The following is a 5,000-nucleotide window of genomic DNA, read 5'->3' on the forward strand; positions in this document are numbered from 1 at the left end:
CATTGTATATTCATTTGTTTATTTACTTATTTGTCTTTTCATTCATCTATTTATACATTCTTTCAAGTGGACAGATATATAAAGAGAATTTGTATGCGTGAAGGAGCTGCATGAAATATTATCTTGTATCTTTGTTTGTGTTATGCTTATCAACTTGTCGTTATCTGATACAATAAAACGCACATTTTTATTTATCTTACACATGTTGTTTTATTTAAGGAAGCTAGTGTTTCTTTCTTGTATGTGTTTTGTTCATAATTAACGTTTCTTTTCTTATCTCGTGGATATTTTGAAAAGTGAACACACGCACGTTGTCTTTATCTTACAAGTGATACATATAAAACACCAGGATGTCCTTTTGTTTGTTTATTTTTCTTTTACTGAAGTAAGCACATTGTTTCCCCACATTTCGTAAGCATTTCTTTGATTAAGCATCTCTCTCTCTCTCTCTCTCTCTCTCTCTCTCTCTCTCTCTCTCTCTCTCTCTCTCTCTCTCTCTCTCTCTCTCTCTCTCTCTCTCTCTCTCTCTCTCTCTCTCTCTCTCTCTCTCTCTCTCTCTCTCTCTCTCTCTCTCTCTCTCTCTCTCTCTCTCTCTCTCTCTCTTTATTTATACCATGTTGGCTTTTCACGGGAATTTATGGGCTAAAGGAGATACTTTTTGTGGTACCTCCTATCTCAAAGCCCACCCGCTAGGAAACCGTTGCTCCGAGTGAGGAAGCCCAACCTACACTCGGACTGTGGACAGGATTCGAACCCGTGCGCTTGGAGACCCCTCGGACCCCAAAGCACGCATGGTTCCACTGTACACACACACACACACACACTCTCTCTCTCTCTCTCTCTCTCTCTCTCTCTCTCTCTCTCTCTCTCTCTCTCTCTCTCTCTCTCAAAAATATTTCTTGTCAGGCACTACACATTAACTTTAATTAATTGATTAGTTAATTCATTCAATTATCTATTTATTTATCCATTTGATTATTCTAGTTTTTCTCTATAATTATAGTATTTGTTGAATATGGACATACCAACACAGCGGCATCTCGTTAGTATGGACGTCCCTGCTGACAATTTTCGCTTTATTTTGCATGTAATTACAAGTTGTTGTTTTTTTCTCTCTCTCTTACTTTTTTTTTTTTTGTCACCGTTTTTCGTCCACGTCAGAACAGTTATTGCCGCGTTCTGACCTCCACCTCTTCTCACTGTGCTCGATGTAGCTGACTGGCATATTAATTCGACAACAACACACGTGCAAGGTAACATTATCACCTGGAAAGCACTCACCTGCTAATTGACTGATTTACTTATTACTGTCCTTTTTTTTTGACGCCTGAATTCGCTTTGTGCTTGTACCATAACTTTCTGGTCTCTCTCTTTGTTTAATTCTGGAAATATCTCACCATTTCTGTTTGTTCTCACTTGCTACGACTGGAGTTGTTTCGAAGGGAGAGTATTAAGACGCTAAATGGGTTACTTTTATTCTTTTCTCTGACTTTGTGGCTGTAGCAATATAGATGAGCTTGTATTTTTCCTATTCATTTATATTTCAACTCACGGCCAATCTTCTTGACACGTAAGGGAAAAAGAAAGGACAATGAGATATGCAGATACAAATAGTTATGGTTTTCTTTGTCTTTTTTGGGCGATTGGCAAGATGAATGAGTTTATATTTCTCCTTTTTATTCATATTTCCTCCCAGTGGCAAATACAAACAGTCACGGTATCTTGCTGGCTGCTACTAGTGTTCTTCCTTGCTGGTATCGTGTGGTGTGGGTGGAACATGTTTGATTAAAACTCCCAGGTATAGGTTCAATTAGGTTGTCGTTTTTGCTTCTTCCCGCGACCTAAACTGTTTCAATGGAATAATATTAAGACATTTTCTGAACCAGACTGTCCATTTTTTTTTTTTAAACATCTTGAACTAAACGCTCCAATTTTTTTTATATTTTTTTGTCAGGCTTCTCGGCAGTGGCAAGTTGAGCGGTCGTTTATTTTCTCCTTCCTTCGTATTTTCTGACCCTTTGATAACTTTTCTTGGTAAGTTAAAAATGCAAGATACCTGGTTATTCAGAAAGAGTTCAGGTGTTTTGCTATTCGCTGGTGGTGTTCTTCCTAACTGGTACCGTGTGGTGGCTGGAATATGTTTAATTCAATCGGCTTCCCACCATGGCAGTTTATAGGCGACGGTAGCGAGGGAACCAATTAGCAAGTGTTTGCGTAAAAAGTCGAGAAAGAATTGGCGAGTGAGTTTGGTGTTGTCAAGATATATTATAAATTTTCACATTTGGCAAAAAATAAATAAATAAATAAATAAATAGATAGATAGATAAAGTAAATAAATATATAAATAAATAAATAAAAAATAAATAATAAAAAAATAAGAGCTTTGGATAATTTGTAACCTTTTCAGATTTTCATTTATATATTTATTTATTCTTTTTTGCGCTCAATTGATAGCAAAAATGCGCTGGATATACAACAAAAGCATCCTCGCTGAAATGTCAAAAGGATTAGATCTACCGTCAAAAGTGATAAAGTGGCAACTCTGGCCGTATTAAACAGGATAAAAATAAAAGATTAGTCGTTAATTGACAAAATGACTGACTGATCATATGACAAACTGACTGACTGACATGATACGATAAAACGACTGACAGATCACGTGACAAAGTGACTGACTGACAAATGATGTGACAAACTGACTAACAGATGACATGACAAACTGACTGACACATGACGTGACAAACTGACTGACAGATGACACAACAAACTGACTCACAATACAAAAACTGACTCACAATACAACAAACTGACTCACAATACAACAAACTGACTCACAATACAAAAAACTGACTCACAATACAACAAACTGACTCACAATACAACAAACTGACTCACAATACAGCAAACTGACTCACAATACAACAAACTGACACTCACAATACAACAAACTGACTCACAATACAACAAACTGACTCACAATACAACAAACTGACTCACAATACAACAAACTGACTCACAATACAACAAACTGACTCACAAAACAACAAACTGACTCACAATACAACAAACTGACTCACAATACAACAAACTGACTCACAATACAACAAACTGACTCACAATACAACAAACTGACTCACAATACAACAAAAGACTCACAATACCAAACTGACTCACAATACAACAAACTGACTCACAATACAACAAACTGACTCACAATACAACAAACTGACTCACAATACAGCAAACTGACTCACAATACAACAAACTCACAATACAACAAACTGACTCACAATACAACAAACTGACTCACAATACAACAAACTGACTCACAATACAACAAACTGACTCACAATACAACAAACTGACTCACAATACAACAAACTGACTCACAATACAACAAACTGACTCACAATACAACAAACTGACTCACAATACAACAAACTGACTCTCACAACAAACTGACTCACAAACTGACTCACAATACAACAAACTGACTCACAATACAACAAACTGACTCACAATACAACAAACTGACTCACAATACAACAAACTGACTCACCGGTATGACAAACAGACTTACAAATCATGCGTCAAATCAACTAACCAGCAAAGTCACAAAATAATGAAAAAAAAAGCTATCTAATATGACAAACTAAGAAAAGCAGCTGTTCAAACTTAAGACATGGACCGACAAACCAGCATTTCTCTCCTTCCTCCCGCAGGGCTGAGTGTGTCGAGGACGGCCTGCCTTCCCCGAACACGCAGGACTCACTCCATACGGCAAGGTGAGAGAGAGAGAGAGAGAGAGAGAGAGAGAGAGAGAGAGAGAGAGAGAGAGAGAGAGAGAGAGAGAGAGAGATCTTTTCACTTTACATCCCTCATAAATTAATTTGCTTTCCTCGTTTCTGCACATTTTCCTTATTTTTTCCCTCCTTTTCTCTCCTCCTCCCTTTCTCCTCCTTTTCTCCTCCCCCCTTTCTTTTCTCTCCTTTCACCTCACGTGTGGTATTTTTTTTCTCATTCTCTTCCTTCCAGTTCTTTTTCTTTTTTATGTTTTTTTTTCCATTGTTCCTCGTTTCTTTTCTGTCTTCCTTTCTTTCATCACTCTGCACTCTCCTTTCCCTTGTTTTTGTTTCTTTTTCTTTCTCTTCATTCTTTTTTTTCTCTTCTCCTTTTCGCTCTGCTTCTCTATTTACTCTTTCTTTCTTCTCATTTTCCCTTCGCTTTTCTTTTCATTTACTTTTTCTTTCCATTTTCTTTTCCTGCTTTTTTCTCACTTTTTCCTCATCTCCCTCTTTTTTTCCTTTTTCCTTGCGTTTCTCTTCTCTTTCCATCATTTTCCCTCCCTTTCCTTAATTTCCTTTTTCGCATATTTATCATCTTGCATTCCTCTCTTCCATTATCCTCTCCCTTCTCTTGTTTCTAATTCCTTTCATCAATACCTCTGCATTTTCCCGTTTTCGACATGTTTCTTTCCTCTCCTCTCGGCTCGTCGCTCTTCTTTTCCCTTCTCTCCTCTCTCCTCTTCTCTCTCTCTCTCCTCTCCTCTCCCATGCACTTAAACACATTTTATCTCTAATTTCCTGTCTCCTTCACTTTCGCCTTATTTCTTTTTATCCTTGCCTTCCTCACCATATCTCTCCTTTCGTCCGTTCTCACTTTCCCTTACGTAAAAAAAATGTTCCCCCTCTTAGTCAGTCATTTCTCTCATCTTCCTCGTGATTTTCTTTCTTTTTTTCATCCTTTCCATTTTTTTTTCTTCTCCTTTACTCCTATTTTTTTTTCTTTCCCTGTCTTCCATCGTCTTCTTTTTTTCTTTTTTTTTTCTACGTGGATTTCTTTATTCTGTTTTTTTTTTTCGTTCGATGCCTAAATTCATTCCTCTTCCCTCCCTTCCTTCTTATCTCTTTCCTCCACCCGTTCCTCCTTTTTCTCCTTCTTCACTAGCGCTGCCCTTTTGTCTCCTAACTTATTTTCTCTCTCTCTCTCTCTCTCTCTCT

At 37.4% G+C, this 5,000-nt stretch overlaps 1 pseudogene; it reads left to right on the plus strand.

Annotated features, from left to right (window-relative positions):
- The window catches only part of LOC123504778, a 76,990-nt pseudogene that overhangs the window by 28,516 nt on the left and 43,474 nt on the right, over positions 1-5,000 (plus strand).

The sequence above is a fragment of the Portunus trituberculatus genome, chromosome 17, assembly GCF_017591435.1.
Source record: "Portunus trituberculatus isolate SZX2019 chromosome 17, ASM1759143v1, whole genome shotgun sequence".
Classification (NCBI taxonomy): Eukaryota; Metazoa; Arthropoda; class Malacostraca; order Decapoda; family Portunidae; genus Portunus; species Portunus trituberculatus.